Source organism: Tamandua tetradactyla, chromosome 2 (assembly GCF_023851605.1).
Source record: "Tamandua tetradactyla isolate mTamTet1 chromosome 2, mTamTet1.pri, whole genome shotgun sequence".
In the NCBI taxonomy this organism is placed as follows: Eukaryota; Metazoa; Chordata; class Mammalia; order Pilosa; family Myrmecophagidae; genus Tamandua; species Tamandua tetradactyla.
The window spans coordinates 139,936,124-139,958,062 of NC_135328.1; the positions used below are offsets into that span (position 1 = coordinate 139,936,124).

General features: G+C 37.1%; 1 long non-coding RNA gene across 3 annotated transcripts in view; it reads right to left on the minus strand.

Moving 5' to 3' along the window:
- LOC143662352 (uncharacterized) overlaps positions 1 to 21,939 on the minus strand; it is a 68,146-nt gene that overhangs the window by 6,798 nt on the left and 39,409 nt on the right. The window lies entirely within an intron of this gene.

Below are 21,939 nucleotides of genomic sequence, written 5' to 3' on the forward strand. Positions count from 1 at the left end.
CATTTCTGCCGTGGGTTTCTACCATAACACAACAGGTCTCAGTGCTGGGATGCACTGCACTGCTGTTGTCTAGTGCCACTGGCCTCCCAGGGACCAGCACTCCTGCCAAACAAATCATGTGGGATGCAGTGCAGATGTGGCAGAACACCCACTGGCACCAGGTTTGGGAAAAATTCTTCTCTTTCTCCTCATCACCAGAGACCTTGCTCCCTAAGGCTGACTCCTTATCCTATAAATACTCCCTGGTCTTGATACAAGTCAACAAATTCCAGCCTATACTTGGATCTTTAGTATTTGATGGTTTAGGATTGTTCACTGATGAGACTGTCACTAGTGACAATGTAGCACCTGTGCTTTAATAAATATCCAATGTAGTGCATATATATCTGATAACTCACAAAATGTTACACAAGTTTTGAATTACATGTAAGTTACATTAAAAATATTGAGCATCTATCAGATGATCCCGTTACAATGGCTTAATTCCTTAAGTTGGCCATGGCACCACTTGCTAGTTGGATTACTTTCTGAATGTGCCAGTTTGTACTTGGTTGTCTATTGTACTGTTGCTGTGGACTACGGATGCAATGTCTGTCCCACGGTCAATGCAGACTGCTGCGTGGGGGTGGATTGTGGCATTCCAGGGGCTGAGTCATTCCCTGAGTCTTTGTGAAACTAAAGCATGCAGCCGCTTGCAGGACCTGGGTCAGTTACTGTTTAAGCTAACCCCTTTACAAAGGAAGAATGCACAGATGATCCCCTCTCTGCATAAAATGATAATCTATACCCTACTCCCCCTTCCTGAAATCATGTTTACTATTAACCCATAATCTTTTTCACAAGCTCCCTCTTTGTCTTAAGTCTTTGTCTTAAGTCGCTATAACTGGCCCTGTTGATATCCGCCTAATTGTGAAACACTTTCACACTGAGCTCTGTACCTCCTGCTGTGAGAGCAGCTTGATTCCCTGATTGACTGCCTTCTCTCACTCCTGTAAGTGAATTCCTCTAATAAAGGTTCAAGTCTTACTCCATGTCTAGTGCTTTCTTTGGTCTCTTGGCTGGAACACTGGGTTATTCATGGGGACAATTGAGAACCACTGTTTAGACAGTCACCTTATAAATTCATTACTCTAGATTTTTATAATTTTTTTTCAAGTTTACACATAGCAGAAATACTGTTACGAAGAAAACACTGTTTTGGACTTGGAGACTTTTACTTTGGGCTCTCCAGGAAGCCTTTTGATTACATTCTTTCTGCAGTTCTTCTCTCCAGCTCCAACACTCTTGGGAAGCTAGGCTCCTTCTTTTTCCCTCATGGTACACAAGTAATATGTACATGTAGGGAGGGGATGGCACAAAATTCAACTCAGCAAGAACTCATACACAGAAAAATAATATTTCTTTATTTAGTCTATAATAACACAGCCTCATCATAAGCTCCCAATCACTGGCTATCCATAAAGTATTAATGAATCCTAAACTCAATCATGGACTATTGTTAACAGGTATAATTATAAAAATGTACTTTCATCAATTATAACAAATGTACTACATCAATGCAAGGTGTAAATAATAGGGTGGTATATGGGAATCCTGTATTTTATGTCTGACTGTTTTGTAAATCCATAACTTTTCTAATTAAAAAAAAACCTATAGTAATGAATATCCAATTTAGTTTAAAGCTTAATTCAGCCCAATATTTATGTTGGCTCTTGAGGAAGGGGAAATCGGGTGCTTGAGTATGGTATCCTCTGGTCTTGTGGGTAAGGCCCTGTCCACTTGGTTGCTGGGCACCCTGTTGATCAGTTAAGCTGAAGTTTCCAGCTGTTGAACTCATGATCTGTTCTTTTGGCTCAAGCTCTGCTCTCAGCACCACAACCCTGGATGACTCAGGTTCACCTCAGTCCCTGCTGGCTGAACACCCCCAAGCCTTTGCCAGGGTTTTCAGCCAGTCAGCTGGACTTGTATTCTATCTCCAGTCTTGTGGGGTCCACTTGCCCTGTCCCAGTGGATCTGTGGTAGTCCTCGCTCCTTGCTCTCAACTCAATATCCACTTAAGTTAGCTGAAACCTGAGGGTCTGCCCATTCCTGATCACATCCCCAAATCCCATCATTATTTAAAATTATGCTTTCTGTAATTTGTAGTTACCTACATATTTTAACACTTATTTAAACTTCTATTTTTCCATCAATTTATAGAGTTAATCATTGACTTTATCCTCCTCCCTCATTCTAAAACTCCAAGAGTCTTAGCATGCTTTTACTTTGTCCTTTTCCTGGTTTTCCTCTTTTCAACAAGTTAGCACAGCCATTTTTGTGACATACTCCATCTTTCTAAGCTTGATAAATAGAAATTAATATTACTGAAATTTACTTCACTGTTCATACTACTGGTATCTTTACCTTAGACTAAGTTAATGCAAATACAGCATTCAAAAATACTTATATGACGCTGTCACTGAATAACTTACCACAAACCATAAGTGCACATTTGCAAAACATTTTGTTGTTGTTATTTATCCTGGAAATTATATTTCTGTAAGATCCCCACACCTAATCATTTTCAGTATTGCTGTTTTAGAGTGTTTGTGTGATGGTTAAGTTTATGTGTCAAATTGGCTGGGTTATTGTGTCCAGTTGTTTGGTCAATCAAGCACTGACCTGATTATTAGGTGAGGGTATTTCATGGGTTTAAAATAATTAAGTCAATTGATTGCATGCATGACTGATTACACCTATAAGTAATAAAGGAGATTGCCTTCAATAATGAGAGACGTCTCACCTAATCAGTTGAAAGTCTTAAAGAGAGAAATGATGATTTCAGCAATCAGAAAAATTTCTGTTTCTACTTCAGTGATTGATTTCTTCTGGAGAACTCATCAAAACCTTCATGAGGGCCACGGTGGCTCAGCAGGCAAGAATGCTCACATGCCATGCCAGAGGACCCGGGTTCGGTTCCCGGTGCCTGCCCATGTAAAAAAAAAAACCTTCACGAGATTCCCAACTTGCAGCTAGCCCTGTGGAATTTGGGTTTGCCAATCCCCATAGTCACATGAGTCAACTCATATAATAAATATTATAATATTTATATATTGTAAATATATCCTGTCAGTTCTGATTCCCTGAAGAACCCTGACTAATACAGTTTGTGTGGTTTTCAAACAAGTAGTTATACTTGTAAGTTTCTTGGCAAATTCTGTGTTAAATTTCTTCACTACCTCTCAGCAGAAAACTAGTAAAAAACTGGATTTAAAATTTTGCTGTGCCTCTGAAAGCAATTCTCAATTCACACATGGCTTGGGTGCAAAGGACAGGAGCTTTATGGGCTTGAAATGTCTGGGTATAGCCTCTGCCAAATAATTAGCTGACCACTAAACTATGCAGGTTACAGGGAGACCTTCTGGAACCAGGCTAAAACAAGCAAAATAAATCTGAGCAAGGACATCAGTGGTTGTATGTCATGATGCAGACAAATTTCCTAGCTTGAATCCAGGTAATTACTAAAGCAAGCAAGCAAACAAAAACTTTAAAAAAAAGAATCCAGAGTCACTTCAATGTATTATCTACAGTGTCAAGTTCTCAATAAAAAATTGCTAGACATTAAAAGAAATAGAACAAGTACTCAGGTTTTAAAAAAGCAGTCAATGAGAACTGACTACAAAGCCCAGATGTTGGATTTAAGTATACAGACTTTAAAGTAAGTTCAAAGAATTAAATAAAAATATGTTAACAATTAATCAAAAATAAGGAATTGCAATAGGAAAATGGACACTATGAAAAAGAGCCAAATGGAAATTGTAGAGCTGAAAAAAATAGAGTGACTGAAATGAAAATTTCACTCAATGGGTTTCACTGTAAATATGAGATGCCATGAGAAATAATTTGAAAATAGACCAATAAATTATCCAATTCAATAAAGGAGAGAAAGAAAGAAAGCAGATTGAGGGGAAAAATGAACGGAATCTCAGAAATCTGTGTGACAGTATCAAGTATTCCAATACATTCATGATTGGAGTCCAAGAAGTACAGGAGAGAGAAAAATGGGTAGAAAAATATTTCGAAGTAATAATGGCCCTAAACTTCTCAAATGTTGTGAAAAATAACTTAAAGATCAAGAAGTTCAAAGAACACCAGGTTGGCCAAATACAGAGAACCATATCAGGAGACATTGTCAAAATGCAGAAAGTCAGAATTCAAAAAATCATGGAAGCAGTAAGAGAAAAATGACATACATACAGAGGTATAACAATGTGCTTAGTGGAAGACTTTTCATTAGTAATAAGAAGGTCAGATAGCAGTAGAATGACATATTTAAATTGCTGGGGGGAGAAAGCTGCCAACCAAGAATTGTATATCTAGCAATCTATCCTTCAAACATGAAGACAAAATAAAGAAATTTCAAAATAAGCAAAATTGAGCGAGTTTTCTGTTAGCAGAATTGTGCTATAAGAAATACTAAAAAAGGTCCTTCACGTTGAAAGGAAATTATACCAGATAATAACTTGGATCTATAGAAATAAATGATGAGCACCTGTAAGGGTAACTGTGGATATATGTGGATAAAAATTTTGTTAAACATATATTTCTAAAATACACAGATAAAAAATATAGTGCATCCTATAATTACAATAAAGATATAGAAAACTTGAACAATAATATCAACTAACTTGACTTAAATGACATATATAGAGCATTCCATTGCAAAACAGCAGAATACTCACTCTTCTCAAGTGCACACTGAGCACTCACCAGGATAGACTATGTAGAGGGCCATACAAGTAGTTTCAATAAATTAAAAGGATTTAAGTTATAAAAATATATTCTCTGACCACAATGGAATTAAATTAGAAGCCAATTATAGAACTATGTGTGAGAAATTTCCAGATATGAAAGAATTAAATAGCATACTTTTAAATAACTCATGGGTCAGAAAAGAAGTAAAAGTAAAAATTAAAATACATCTTTAACTGGTCAAAACTAAAAACAAAGACATATGAAAACTTGTGGGTTTCAGCTAAAGGAGTGGTCAGAGGAAAATGTGCAAATTTAAATGTGTATATTGCAATAGAAGAAAGCCTAAAACATAAGCTTACAATGTAAGATGTTAGAAAAAGAACAGCAATTAAATGCAAAGTAAGTAGAAAGAAGATAGATTTTAAAGATCAAGACAAAACTAATAAAATAGATAATGGAGAGATAATACAGAAAACTCCTGAAATCAAAAGTTAATTCTTTGAAAAAATCAAGAAAATTAATAAAACTTTAACTAGACTAATCAAGAAAGAAAAGGACACATGCAAATAATGAATATAAGGGTTATCACTATGAATCCTACCAAAATTAAAAGAATACTAAGTAAATATTATAATCAATTTTATACTAATGTTTTCGACAACTTAAACGAAACAGACAAGTTCCTAGAAAGATACAAATTACCAAAACTGACTCAAGAAGTAGACAATCTGAAAAGATCAATATCAAGTAAAGCAATCAAATTATTAATTAAAATTCTTCCCACCATGAAAGTTCTGGCACAGATGAATTCATTGGTAAATTCTATCCAACATTAGAGGAATAAATAACATCAATCCTACAAAAAAATTTCTTTAAGGAAATAGAGAATGAAGCAAACTTCCCAACTCATTTTATAAAGCTTAAAAAAGACATCACAAGGAAAGAAAATTATAGAGAAATATCTCTCATGAGCACAGACACAAAATCCTTAATAAAAAAACAAACATGAATTAAATCAATCCAGCAACAAATAGGACAATAGAACAAGAACAAGTACGGCTCATCCCAGAAATATGCAAGGTGGGTTAACATTTAAAGAAATCACCATATTAATAGAATAATAAAGGAAAATCTCACTAGACAAAGGGAAAGGATTTGACAAATTCTGACATCCACATACGACTTTTAAAAATAATTTCAGAAAACTGGAAATAGAAGGGACTTTCTCCACCTATTTAAAGGGCATCAACAAAGAAAGTACCGCCAATATCACACTTAATGTTGAGAGACCGGATGCTTTCTTTCTATTGAGGATCAGAAACAAACCAAGGATGCTAGTTCTCACCACGTTTGTTCCAACATTGTACTGGAGGTTCTAGTCATGAAATACATCCTCCCTTGACCACTCTATCTTAACTATCACTCCCCATCCCCTTTATTTTCTTCATAATAATGTTCAATATAATATAATATAAAAATATTTTTATTTTTATTTGTTATCTTTTTATGTGCTTACTCCTTGTCACCTCCACTAGAATGCACGCTCCATGAGAGACTTTATCTCATATTCTCCTCTATATCCCAGGCCCCAGGGCAGTTTCTGGCACATAATATTTACTCAACAAATATTCTGAATAAATGAAAGAGTGAACGAATGAATTAGATCTTCAACCTACTTCTATTAGGTTTCTGTCCCAGTTTTATCTATGTGAATTAGTTAGGGTATAGGCTAAGCTGTTAAAACAGAGACTCCCTCCAGCCCCCACCAAATATAGAGATCCTAACTACAGATAAGTTCATTTCTTTCTCTCAAAAGAGTCCAGAGCGTTGTGTGCAATCCAACGCAGGTGAGCAGCTCTGTTCTACAAGAACATACAGGGAACCAGGGTCCTTTCACTATGTTTCCCTGATATTCCAACAAATACCGTCCTCATGTGCAGGATTAAGTCTCGGCCACGTCTATATTCACATACATATTCCAGCCTATGGGAACCAGGAAAGAAGATGGGGAATGCACACTCTTTGCTGTTGTTGTTTTTACAATGTTTTTTTTTTCATATTTTTAAAAACATTTTTCTTGTTAAATACAACATGTATACTGTGGTCGACGCCACCTATGGCAGTTATTCTTTGTCCCGCAAAGAATCTCCAAGAGAAGAAAAAACCTTTGACATAAAGTCAGAAAGCAGGGAAGTCTCTGCCCCAAGAAAGAGCCAGATCCCCAAGTTTATTTTCTGCTAGCTATTTACTAGGTAAAGGAGCCATTTGGAGATAATCTATCCATTGAACACCAGGGGAGGTTCCCATTTGCCTTGAGGAGGTATCTTTAATTTTAAGAACAAAGAGGACACTGGGAATTAGTCAAAGGTTGGAGAGGGGCAGGTCAAAAGACTGATATTTTTCATTGTAATCCCTTCAGTTACTGTTCAATTTTCAAGTGCAAGTATATATTGCTTTAATAAATTTAAAATGATTATATTAAAAAAAAAAAAAACACATGGCATTTCTGGGGCACATAACAGTTTCAAACCAGCACAGGTGGGTATTTTCAAATGGGAGGAATTTGAGAAACATGAGAATTTAGAGACAACCTTCTATAAAAGCTTAACAATTAAAGTCAAAGAGATAATTTCCAACATGATAGAAGTGGACAGTGTGTGTGTGTGTGTGTGTGTGTGGTGGTGGGAATAAATTAACACAAAATTAAGAACCCAATCAATACTAAAGCAAAGTAGAAAAAAGAATCATCAGTGAACGGGGCAGGGATGGTGCTGAAGCTCCTTGAGCATCCCTCATGTTTTTAGCGGCATCAAATATTTAAGAGCATGGTAACTTATTAATATTTGAATGAAAATGTTGAGAGAACAGAGGGAAATAATACCACCAAAATATAAAATAAAAAGACCAAAGCAGGAATTTTCCCATGAGTAGGAGGATGTGCTCCAGATAAGGAAATGCCACAAATCAGCAAAGTAGACAGATATGCAAGTGGCACAACAAAGCAAACACCTTAAGCTGTTTTCAGCTTCAAGTTCACAAACAGGTAGACAAGAACAGTGGTTTTCCACTGCTTGAGGACATGCAAACAAAGAGCAAGCTTACAAATGCTTTAACCATATCCTTCCCACAACATACAAAGAAAAGTAAAAATGCAATAATTTTCAAAGTATACTTCAATAAGTAGATGGAGAACAGATTTCAGAGTTTGTTATGGGTTACCATTTCACTATTTCAGATTTTTCCTTCCAGCTGCTCCAAAACAGGTTAGAAGAAATACATTTTTTTCTTTTTTGGGAAAAATAACACATATACTAAAAAGTAACAAATTTTAAAGCACATCGCAATGATTAGTTGTAGAACAGCTTTCAAAGTTTGGTATGGGTTACAATTCTACCACTTCAGGTTTTTACTTCTAGTTGCTCTAAGGTACTGGTGACTAGAAGAAATATCTCTATGACGATTCAGCAATCATACTCATTTGTTAAACTCTTCATTCTCTGTATATCTCCACCATCATCTTTGATCTTTCTTCCACTCTTTAGGGGTATTTCTACCTTTTTCTTGTTGGAAGGGGCTGTCAATAATATAGAATAGACAGATGGAACTAGTTGATGTTCTAGAGAGGCTGGCCCCTCTACATTTCAGAACTTATCTGGTCCAGGGACCCATCTGGAGGTTGTAGGTTTCAAGAAAGTTACCGTAGTACATGGAAACTTTAGAGAAAAAGATCATATTTGCTTAGGTGTGTTTTGTCTATGAGAAAAACTACTGGGGCAATGTTGCCCTTTCCAAGGGGATATATGGCAATATCTTAACACATTTTGATTATCATGACTGGAGAGGGGGTGCTAGCTGGTATCTAGTGTGTAGACAACAGGGGTACTGCTAACCATCCAGCCATGCACAGGATAGTCTCAGATAACAAAGAACTATCTGGTCCAGAGTCAACAGTGTTAAGGCTGACAAAACTTGCACTAGGTAAATGCAGAAAACTACACCCAGATGACCTAAGTCATGTAAGACTAAAAAAAAAAAAATGTGCACATCTTTCAAAAATCTACTGGCTATCTCAGTTTACCCTGCATCTTATCAGCCTTACCCATCCACATCTGGCATTACAATTTTCTAATTTCAGATAACTTTTCTTCCATCACTTCACAATGCCCTACAATCCTTTTTGTGTCCAAGCCCACAAGCAAACTTCAAGTCTTTTTTAAAGGCAAGATACTATATTTATTGGTCTATGTACATACTTCCTGACAAGTGTAAAGAACACTGCTGTGTTTTTGTTAGGTTCCTGTCTTATTTTTTCATGTACTACCAAGTTTTTGAGTGTTGTACCCTAACCATCTTTTATCCACAAGCTCTTTGGTTTTGTTGCATGAATTTGTTTAGCATTCTGATTTTCAAAAATGCATATGATGCACTATAAGAGAACTGACTTATTTCTTTCTTATGAACTACCTGTTTTTATTTCTTTGTTATATGTATTGCTTCTCCCCATTTCTCTAAATAAATTCCTTCCCTTCTGATTGTCAAAAAAATCATTGTTTATTAGTTACTCTTTTAATTTTCGGAAGTTTAAAAGATACAGAGGCTATTGTAATAAGTCATTCTTGTACACATACAAGTATAGTTGTACACGATTTAACAAATATAAGATTTTTACTTCAAAGATCCTTTTAATATTAAAATCTTAATTGAATTCAACAGATGAAACTGCTGAAGTCCTCTTGGTCCCATTCTTCAACCCTGTTCTTATACTCAGTCCTGTTCTATCTTCCCAAAGGCAAACTTCATCATGAATGTGGTGAACATCTTTTCAGTTGATGTTTGTAATCTTTTAATATACATATCTGCAGTCACAAATAACATATATTCTTGTTTTTCTTTTATACATAAATGTTTTATTATTCTACCACTTTCTTTTTCACTCAAGTTTTTTTAAATATATTTTTAAAATTTTTCTTAATAAAATCAGTCAACATACAACACGAACATTCTTAATGTATGAACATTCCATACTTGGTGTATAATCAATAGCTCACAATGTCATCATATAGTTGTATATTCATCACCATGATAACTTTTTAGAACATGTACATCACTATAGAAAAGGAAATAAAAAGAAAAAACTCATATATACCATATTCCTTACCCCTCCCTCTCATTGACCACTAGTGTTTCCCTCTACCCAACTTATTTTAACATTTGTTCCCCCTATTATTTATTTATTTTTAATCCATATTTTTTACTCATCTGCCCATACCATAGATATAAGGAGCATCAGAACAAGGTTTTCACAATCACACAGTCACTTGTGGAAGCCATATCATTATACAATCATCTTAAAGAAATATGGCTACTGGAACACAGCTCTACAGTTTCAGGCATTTCCCTCTAGTCTCTCTAATACACCTTAAACTAAAAAGGGGTTATCTATATAATGCACAAGAATAACCTCCAGGAAAACCTCGCAACTCTATTTGAAACTCAGCCACTGACACTTTATTTTGTCTCATTTCTCTCTTACCCCTTTCAGTCGAGAAAATTTTGTCAATCCCTTGATGTTGAGTCCGAGCTCATTCTAGGATTTCTGTCGCACACTGACAGGGAGGTTTACAAACCCTGGGAGTCATATCCCGTGTAGAGACAGGGACGGCAGTGAGTTTGTTTGCCATGTTGGCTGAGAGATAGGTCACATCTGAGCAACAAAAGAGGTTCTTTGGGGAGGGTGTGTGTGACTCTTAGACCTAATTTCAAGTAAGCATAGCCCATCCTTTGAGGGGATATATTTCATATGAACAAACTCCAAGACTGAGGGTTCGGCCTATTGATTTTGCTGTCCTTACTGCTTGCAAGAATATCAGTCCTTCTCCAAGTGAGGAAGATGAATTTTCCCTCTTTCTCACTATTCTCCCAAGGGGACATTGCAAATACTTCTTTATTCACTATTCAAATCACTCTGGGATTTTTCAGGGCATCACTCTGGACAAACCTACAAAATCTCACGCAGTACTCAAGGTTCCATGTACTTATGGTGTTCAATTAAACTGTCTATATAAGTTATATTAGGAGATGCAATAATCAAAACATAAATTTTGTACCAAACAAACATTTTTCCTTTAGTCGCACATATAAGTTAAAGTTTTAAAACATGCATTACCATCTATTTTCAACACCCTGCAATAGTGATATTACTTTGATCTTCCTCATGCAAAAACATTTATTAATTTGTACATTTAGTCACTATCATGGTACACTCTAGGCATTCCTAGATTATACCATCTCAGTCTTTATCATGTATCTTTCCTTCTGATTTCATTTGTGCCCCCAGCCTTCCTCCCTCTATCATTCTCACATTCAGCGTCATTCAGTGTACTAACATTATTGTATTACAGTTAGGTAATATTGTGCTGTCCATTTCTGAATTTTTACAATCAGTACTGTTGTACAATCTGTATCCCTTCAGATCCAATTAATCAATATCCACCCTGTTTCTATCTCCTGATGGTCTCTGTTCTTCACTGAAATTCTCCAAGCTCACTCATTAATGTTTGTTCATATCAGTGAGACCATATAATATTTGTCCTTTTGTTTCTGGCTAATCTCACTTAGCATAATGTCCTCAAGGTCCATCCATGCTGTTACATAGTTCATAACTTTATTCTGTCTTACAGCTGAGTAATAGTGCATTGTATGTATATACCAGCTTGTTTAGCCACTCGTCTGTTGATGGACCATTTGGGATGTTTCCATCTCTTGGCAACTGTAAATAATGCTGCTATAAACAGTGGTGTGCAAATGTCCATTTGTATCTTTGCCCCCATGTCCTCTGAGCAGATACCTAGCAATGGTATTGCTGGATCATATGGCAATTCTATACTTAGCTTCCTGAGGAACCGCCAAACTGCCTTCCACAGTATTATACCATTTTACATACCCACCAACAGTGGATAAGTGTGCCTCTTTCTCCACATCCTCTCCAGCAGTTGTTGTTTTCTGTTTTATTGATAATGGCCATTCTGGTGGGTGTGAGATGATATCTCATTGTGGTTTTGATTTTCATTTCCTAATAGCCAGGGAAGTTGAGTATCTTCCATGTGCATTTTGGCCATTTGTATTTTCTTTTCTGAGAAGTGTTTGTTCATATCTTTTGCTCATTCTGTAATTGGGTTGTTTGTCTTTTTGTTGTTGAGTTGAACAATCTCTTTTTATATCCAGAATATATATATTAAGAGATTATATTCTGGATATATAAAGAGATACACTTATCTGATATATTGTTTCCAAATATTGTCTCCCATTGTGTCGGCTGATTTTTTACTTTCCTGTCAAAGTTCTTTGATGCAGAAAACTGTTTAATTTTGAGGCATTCCCATTTATCTATTTCTTTCTTCAATGCTCGTGCTTTGGGTGTAAGATCTAGGAAACCACCATCTACTATAAGACTTATATGATTTTCCCTATATTTTCTTCTAAAAGTTTTATGGTCATAGATCTAATGTTTAGGTCTTTGTTCCATTTTGAGTTAATTTTTGTATAAGGTGTGAGATATGGATCCTCTTTCATTCTTTTGTATGTGGATATCCAGTTCTCTAGGCACCATTTATTGTAGAGACTGTTCTGTCCCAGATGAGTTGGCTTGACTGCCTTATCAAAGATCAATTGTCCATAGATGAGAGGGTCTATATCTGAACACTCCATCCAATTCCACTGGTCAGTATATCTATCTTTATGCCAGTACCATGCTGTTTTGACCATGGTAGCTTCATAATACAGCTTAAAGTCAGGTAGTGTGAGACCTTCAACTTCATTTTTCTTTCTCAGGATATTTTTAGCTATTCAGGGCACCCTGACTTTCCAGATAAATTTGGTTATTGGTTTTTCTATATCTGAAAAGTAAGTTTTTGGGATTTTAATTGGTATAGCATTGAATCCATAAATCAATTTAGGTAGAATTGACATCTTAACTATATTTAGTCTTCCAATCCATCAACATGGTGTGCCCTTTCATTTATTTAGGTCTTCTGTGATTTATTTTAGCAATTTCTTGTAGTTTTATTTGTATAGGTCTTTTGTATCCTCAGTTCAAATTATTCCTAAATGTTTTATTCTTTTGGTTGCAATTGCAAATGGAATTTTTTTTCTTGCTTTCCCTCTCAGACTGTTCACTCCTAGTGTATGGAAACACTACAGATTTTTGAGTGTTGATCATGTAACCTGCCACTTTGCTGTACTCATTTATTAGCTCTAGTAGTTTTGCTGTGGATTTTTCAGAGTTTTTGACATATAGTATCACATCATCTGCCAACAGTGAGAGCTTTACTTATGCCTTTCCAATTTTGATGCCTTGTATTTCTTTTTCTTGTCTAATTGCTGTGGCTAGAACTTCCAACATAATGCTGAATAAAAACGGTGATCATGGACATCCTTGTTTTGTTCCTGATCTTAGGGGGAAACATTTTCAGTTTTTCCTCATTGAGGATGATGTTAGCTGTGGGTTTTTCATATATTCCCTTTATCATTTTAAGGAAGTTCCCTTGTATTCTTATTCTTTGAAGTTTTTTCAACAAGAAAGGAGTGTTGAATTTTGTCAAATGTCTTTTCTGCATCAATCGAGATGATCATGTGGTGTTTCTGCTTTGATTTGTTGATATGGTGTATCATATTAATTGATTTTCTTATGTTGAACCATCCTTGCACACCTGGGATGAATCCTACTTGGTCATGGTGTATAATTTTTTTAATGTGTTGCTGGATTCTATTTGCAAGAATTTTGTTGAGGATTTTTGCATCTATATTCATAAGAGAGATTAGATTGGTCTGTAATTTTCTTTTCTTGTAGTATCTTTGTATGGCTTTGGTATGAGGGTAATGTTGGCCTCACAGAATGTGTTAGGTAGCCTTCCTTCCTCTTCAATTTTTTTGAAGAGGTTGAGCAGGACTGGTACTAATTGTTCTTGAATGTTTGGTAGAACTCACATGTGAAGCCATCTGGTCCAGGACCTTTCTTTTTGGGGAGCTCCTTAATGACTAATTCAATTTCTTTTCTTGTGATTGTTTTGTTGAGGTCATCTATTTGAGCAGGATTGGGACTAATTCTTTCTTGAATGTTTGGTAAAACTCACATGTAAAGACATGTGGTCCAGGACTTTTCTTTTTTGGGAGCTTCTTAATGACTAATTCAATTTCTTTACTTGTGATTGGTTTGTTGAGGTCATCTATTTCTTCTTGAGTCAATGTTGGTTCACTTTCACCCTATGTTTATCCTTGGGTCTAAGATGCATTTCCTGTAGACAGCACATAGATAGGTCCTGTTTTAAAATACATTCTACCAGTCTATGTCTTTTGATTGGGGAGTTTAATGTATTAACATTTAGTGTTATTACTGTAAGCCAGTACTTTCTTCTACCATTTTGCCTTTTTGGATTTTATATGTCATATCTAATTTTTCTTCTTTTTTACCTTTACAGATAGGGTTCATTTCTATACTCTTTTCCACACCTCTCTCTTCTGTCTTTTCCTACCTGTCTCTAGTGTTCCCTTTAGTATTTCTTGCAAAGCCAGTCTCTTGGTCACAAATTCTCTCAGTGATTTTTTTTTTGTCTGAAAAATTTTAATTTCACCATCATTTTTGAAGGACAATTTTGCTGGATATAGAATTCTTCATTAAAAGTCTTTCTCTTTTTCACCCCCAAGAGAGCCTCTTTTGTTGCTCAGATGTGGCCTCTCTCTCCAGCCAACATGATGAGCAGTCTCACCACCCACCCCCTCTCTGCGTGGGACATGATTCCCAGGGGTGTGGACCTTCCTGGCAACGTGGGACATAGATCCTGGAATGAGCTGAGACTCAGCATCAAAGGACTGAGAAAAACCCTAGAATGAGCTGAGAATTAACATCAAGAGACTGAGAGAAACTTCTCGACCAAAAGGGGGAAGAGTAAAATGAGGCAAAGTGTCAATGGCTGAGAGATTCCAAACAGAGTTGAGAGGTTATCCTAGAGGTTATTCTTATACATTAAGTAGATATCACCTTGTTGTTCAAGATGTAGTGGAGAGGCTGGGGGGAATTGCCTGAAAATGTAGTGCTGTGTTCCAGTAGCCATGTTTCTTGATGATGATTGAACAATGATATAGCTTTCATAATGAGACTCTGTGAATGTGAAAACCTTATGTCTGATGCTCCTTTTAGCTACTGTATCAACAGAAGAGTAGAACGTATGGAATAAAAATAAATAATAGGGGGAACAAATGTTAAAATAAATTCAGTTTGAAATAGCGGTAAATGAAAGTGAGGGGTAAAGGGTATGGTACATATAGGTTTTTTTTTTTCTCTATTATCATTTTATTTCTTTTTTCGTTGTCTTTTTATTTCTTTTTCTAAATCGATGCAAATGTACTAAGAAATGATGAATATGCAACTATGTGATGATATTAAGAATTATTGATTATATATGTAGAATGGAATGATTTCTAAATGTTTTGTTTGTTAATTTTTTTTAATTAATAAAAAAAATTTTTTCTCTTTTAATATCTTAAATATATCACATCACTGTCTTCTCTCCTCCATGGTTTCTGCTGAGAAATGTATGCACAGTCTTATTGTATGTGATGGTTTTCTTTTGCTACTTTCAAAAGTCTCTCTTTCTCTTTGACATGTGAATTCTGGTTAGTAAGTGTTCTGGAGTATGTCTATTTGGATCTGTTCTGTTTGGGGTATGCTGCACCTCTTGGATCTGTAATTTTAAGTCTTTCATAGGAGTTGGGAAATTTTCAGTGATAATTTCCTCCATTAGTTTTTTTCCTCCTTTTCCCTTCTCCTCTCTTTCTAGGACACCCACAACATGTATATTGATGCGCTTCATGATGTCATTCAATTCCCTGAGTCCCTGCTCATATTTTTTTCCATTCTTTTCCCTATATTGTCTTTTGGTTGTTGGATTTCAGATATCCCACCTCCCGTTCACTAATCCTATCTTCTGCCTCTTGAAATCTAACATTGTAGGCTTCTATTGTTTTTTTCATCTCTTTTACTGTGCCTTTCATTCCCATAAGTTCTGTGATTTGTTTTTTCAGACTTTTGATTTCTTCCTTTTGTTTGTCCCTTGCCTTCTTTATTCTTCCCGCAATTTGTTGATTTGATTTTTGATGAGGTTTTCCATGTCTTTTCAAACATCCTGAATTTAAATTGTTTCCACTCCTATATCTCATTTGAATTATTGGTTTGTTCTTTTGACTGGGCCATATCTTCAATTTTCCTAGTTTGATTCATTATTTTTTGCTGGTGTCTAGGCATTTAATTTTCTTAATAGTTTATTCTGGAGATTGTTTTCACTTTTTTTACCTTAGATTTTCTAGCTGGTAGACTTTGTTGTCTATCTGTTCTTTGACATTCAGTTCAGCTTATTCTAGACCTCTAGCATAGGTTTTGTTTAACAGATCAGAGTTTTTCAGTTCTTGTTTTCTTGTTTCTTGCCCTGCCTGTATGGTGTCTTTTTTTTCCCCTTAGGAGGGTCTACTTAGTTATTATAGATCCTAGTCAGATTTTCCCAGACCAAACTGCCCTCCTCTCAGGAGGAAAGAGTCCTCTGCTTCAGTTTTCTCTGAGGGTGAGACCCAGCAGGTTGAAAGACTTTCCTATGAAGCCTCTAGACTCTGTGTTTTTCCTATCTTGCCCAGTATATGGCGCTTGCTTGCCTGCAGGTCCCACCATCATAAGGTGATGTGGTACCTTTAACTTCAGCAGACTCTCCCTGCTGGGGGTGTGGTTGAAGCAGAGGAGAGGTTGTAGGCTGGCTTTAATAGCTTCAGTTTTCTAGACCCAAGGGTCTGAATTTCTTGAAGGAGAGATTGTACCTGAGCTGGCCGCCAACCCCCCCCGCCCCCACCGAAGAAGGCACAGCCTCCAGACAAGCTCTCAGACAAGCTTAATTCTGCCCTTGCCTGTGGCAGTTGGACCCTGAGAGGCCTTGCAGGTATATCCAAAGAGCAGTCAAGCTGTAGAAACACAGCTACAAAAGAGAAAAGAAAAAAGATCCTTTTCAGAGCAGGTCCCCCCGTTCCTTGGGTTTGCCAATCAAGAGTTCAAGTTGGTAAGTTGCTCTGTGTATCTCCCGGTCCTATGTGCCCCCTCCTTTCCTCCAGGGCCCAGACTTTTTCAAGTATTTTGTGCTGACCAATCGAAAAAAAACTCTGCTTTTTTTTTTTTTTCTTTTTCCATCAGCCCTGCCTCCTCTGTGCTGGGCAAAAACCACTAACCTCAGCTTTTACTGGAGGGTCAGCTGAGCTAGGAGTCTATTTTTAGTAGTCAGAATTTGTTAATTAATTCCATAAACTGGAGCTTGGTAGAGCTCAGCCCCTTGCTGCTAGTAAAGTCCCTTTCCTTTCCCCTTTGGGAAGCAGCCTGTGGGGTAGGGCCAGTGGCTGTCGCAGCTTGGGGGAACTCATGTTTCTGGGTGGGATCGCAGCCTGTCCAGCTTGTCTAGACTGGTGCACACTGTGTGTCCGGTCACTGATGTGGCCCCAGCAGTTGTTCTCTACTGTTCCTGGCTATTTACTAGCTGCTCTGGGGGACAAACTAAATCCCACACCTCAGTAAGTCGTCATCTTGGTTCCTCTCCTATTCAATGGTTTTTTAATTGAGATATAATCATCCAAAGTGTACTATCAGTGGTTCACAGTATCATCATAAAACTGTGCATTTATCATTACAATAAAAATTTTTATTACTCCAAAAACAATAAAAATAATAGTAAAAAAGAACATAAAACATCCTATATCCCCTATGCCCCCATTGTTTATTTATTAGTCTTTTTTTTTTTCTTTCTCATCTGTCCATACACTGGATAAAGGGAATATAAGTCACAAGATTTTCATACTCACAGGGTCACACCTTAAAGGTCACACCTCTGTAGTTACACAGTTATCTTCAAGAATTAAAGCTATTGGATTACAGTTCAACAGCTTCAGATATTTACCTCTAGGTACTCCAATACACCAAAAACTGAAAAAGAGTATCTATATACTGCATAACAATAACCTCCAGAGAGACCTCTCGGCTCTATCTGAAATCTCTCCGCTATACCCTATGGTTTAAGGCCGATCAGCAGATTTTTTCATACCTCATGACTTGAACTTCATCACATGGCCACCCTTAGCTGTAAGACCAACTGGGAAATACAGTCTGTATGTAGGTGGCCTGTGCCATCTTCTATTCCCCATCTGTATGCTTTCTCTGATTAATTTTATTTAATAATATGAGCCAATATACCATACAGGTAATAATGTCTCCTGAATTTATGTCTTTGGCTGTGATCTTTCCCTGGAGCTCCAAATTCATATGTCTAATTGCCTACTTAACATATCTGGGAGATAACTCGTGCACCCCTCACCTAAGTCTGCTCCTACTTCTCAGGAAATAGCTTCACTGTAAATCCAGTCTCTCAGGTCCAAAGCAGAAGAATCATCCCTAGCTTTACTCTTTACTTTCACCTCCCCACATCTAGTCCACTGGCAATTTCTATTCATTCCTTCTCCAAAACACCTGCTGAATTTGTTTGCTTTTCTCTATCTTCATCATTACCATCCTGGGCAAAGCTAGCCTCATCCTTTTTCTACTCTTGCCCCCGCCCCCAAAAGCCCCTTCCTGCATAGCAGCCTGAGTGATCTTTTAACACACGAATCAGATCATGCCCTGCATCTAACCTCTCCAGTGTTTCCCTCAGCACACAGAGTGAAATTCTAGCTCTTCACCCTATAGGCTCTATGGGGTCTGCCATCACTTTCCTCCCTAGCTCCTCTTATGACACTTGCCCTCTTGAGGAGCACACTATGCCACACACCAAGTTCTTTTCCATTTTAGGCCTTAGTCTGAGCTGTTTCCTCTTCCCCAGATAATTCTTTCTCATCCTTTAGGTCACATGTCAAATATCACCTCCTTCACGAAGCTTTCCTTGTTGTCACACCCCAACCCATCATTTTTTGTCAAAGAATCCTGTTTTATTTTCTCAAGGGCACAAATACATGTGCTGGTTTGTTGCTCATCTCTCTCACAGTGCGTATAAAAAGAAGGGCTTGTCTTGGGCTCCACTGTAATCCCAGCACCAGAGGTAAATGGGCCTGCAGTGAGTGAAGACTTGCTGAATGAAAACCTGAATATGGTTCAGCCTTGGAACGCCCCTTTGCAGCTCAGGGGTGTTCTAAAGACCTTTACAATCTGAAGGAAAAATTGACATTTCCAATGTCATTGCAAGGTTTTTCTCAAACCAATCTCAAACCACATCTGTACATAAAATCTGTCCTTCTCTTCTGATAAACACCAACAATTATGTTCTCATTTGGTAAATGCACCCAGGAAATATTCAGGAGAGATTTCAGTTTGTAGGGCAGGAGTTCTTTATTTGGGCCCATGATCCCTCAGGAATCCCACGGATGGGCTGAAATTACATGCAAAAATTACGTACCATTTTACAGGAAGTAGGTTCGTAGTTTTTCTCAGATTCTCAGAGGGGTCAAAGTCCTGAATAAAAATCATTTCATCACAGAAAAAAGCATCAGAGATGGATTCATAAGATCTGCATTTGAGTTCTGTTATTGCCATTTACAGACAACATAAACTTGTACAGATCAAGCAATCTATATTCTAGTTTCCTTATCTCTAAAAGTAATCTTTTGTATTCAAATTGCATGTACCTAGCCGAGGAAGACTTTATTTCATTTTATCGTTTGCTCTAGGGGCTTTATTGCCCCTCACAGATTTGACAATGATACTCAGACAACTCAGCTCAAGATCAGAGCTCAAGATTACTTTTTTTTTTTTTTTTTTTTTTTTTTTTTAAGGAAAGACAGAGAGAAGGAAGGAAGGATAGAAGGAAGGAAGGAAGGAAGAAAGGGAAACATTTTTAAACATTTTCTTGTTTTATTGTATTCTGTTTCTCCGTTTTTGTTACATGGGCTGGGGCCGGGAATCGAACCGAGGTCCTCCGGCATAGCAGGCAAGCACTTTGCCCGCTGAGCCACCGCGGCCCGCCCTACTTTTTTTTTTTAATATAGCTTCTTCCACCCTCCAAAGTGCTTGCTCTTTAAAAGCTTCTGCTCTGATAGGCATTCTGCAGTTATTCCCTGGGCAGGATAATTTCTTGGATAAATTCCCTGTAAGTACTATAGAGAAAAGTGTGAGCTGGTGCCACTCTTCCTGCCAGACAAGCCTCCTCCTGATCCACAGGGCAGCCCTATGGTTGTGGGAGGCAGAACCAATTATGCATCCTTTACAGAAGTGAAAACTGAGATGCAAAGAGCTTAAGCGAATGACCTTTGATCACAAGCCTATCAGAGCAGAAGCTTTTAAAGAGCAAGCACTTTGGAGGGTGGAAGAAGCTATATTAAAAAAAAAAAGTAATCTTGAGCTCTGATCTTGAGCTGAGTTGTCTGAGTATCATTGTCAAATCTGTGAGGGGCAATAAAGCCCCTAGAGCAAACGATAAAATGAAATAAAGTCTTCCTCGGCTAGGTACATGCAATTTGAATACAAAAGATTACTTTTAGAGATAAGGAAACTAGAATATAGATTGCTTGATCTGTACAAGTTTATGTTGTCTGTAAATGGCAATAACAGAACTCAAATGCAGATCTTATGAATCCATCTCTGATGCTTTTTTCTGTGATGAAATGATTTTTATTCAGGTCTTTGACCCCTCTGAGAATCTGAGAAAAACTACGAACCTACTTCCTGTAAAATGGTACGTAATTTTTGCATGTAATTTGCAGAGCTGGGAGATTATACTTCAAACTCGAACATTTTCTTAAATATTCTATTAAGATGATCCCAGGAATCTTTATTCTACTAAGCTTTTTGACTGGAAGCTGACTTTCCACCTTCATAGTTCAGTTTGGGGCTGTTCTTCACAAGATTATTTTAAAGCACTTTGCAAAAGCTTGAGCAATATTTCTCCATAGCAGACAGGAAGGTATGAGACATACCCTCTGAATGAGGACTAATGACATTGTTAAGAAGGGAGGAAAAAGAGTATCATTTCTATATTGATTTCAGATCTTATGCATTAACACCAGACAATGACCTCTAAAATGAGAAAAGGACTAGCTTAACATTGCAACTTGGCAAGCATCTTGGAAATGGGGATATAAGGTTGGCCAGACATCCACCTCTACAGGTACATGGATAGATAATAGGCAACTGAAAATAACACATAAGCAACAGAGTCAGTATTTGACTTTAAAGTAATTTCCTATCACTCTGCCTATATCAAGGGTCTATTACACTTTGTAAAAAATGGAATAGCGAGACAACTTTCAGCAGGGCCTCTAGATAGCCAGTAATAACACATTAGGAACAGACTGTTAGAACAACTTTTCATTTTAAATATATTTGTTCTTAAATGTAAGTTAAAAGCTGTTTTCAAGAGTTGTGCCATTGCACAGGAGTTTCAGTACCAAGAACAGTTTCTTGGTCCCCAAGTGACTGGTTTCTATTGTCTCCCCATCCAAATGTACTCTTAGATCCCACACTTTGTTGGGTCAGCATTGAAAGGACCGTGTCAGGCAGGGAGGGGCACCGCAGACCCGGACTCTGTTGTCAGGGACCTTCTGCCTCCAATCCCAGTGCAACTACCCAGTTTCTTTCTTCTCCCTTTGTCCTGTTGTTTGCTTTCTTTTTCTCTCTTCTATCAATACCTTACTATTGACCAAATAGCTTGCCAGTTTGTTCAACAAATTTCCCTTAGAATAATTTCTGCCATCTCTAAAAATCAAATCAATCTCCAAAGTATGAAGATACGCTTCCTTTAAGAAATTGCTAACACTAAACGAAATTCAGAAATAAAAGGCCCAAAGGTGTATAACGAGGATGACACAATCTGAATTATTTCCTTGAACTATTTTTCTGATCATCTATTTTCTTTCCCTGTACCTCTTTTGTCAATATTAAGAAAGAAGGCAGTTCTGGTTTGTGGGGTCTGAGCTACAGGAGAGAGAAAAAGAGAAGGAAAACAGACAAATAGCGAGACACATCAGTCTTGGCAGACTCATTTCAGGTCAAATCGAGGACAGGGGAGTATGGAAATAAACAGATAATTTGGGGGCATTCCCAGAATAGTGGGGTTTGCCTGTACTTCCTTATAACAAACAAGGAATCTGTTAACCCCCCTGGAAAATCAATGCATTATTATTTTGCCAACTGGCTGGAAT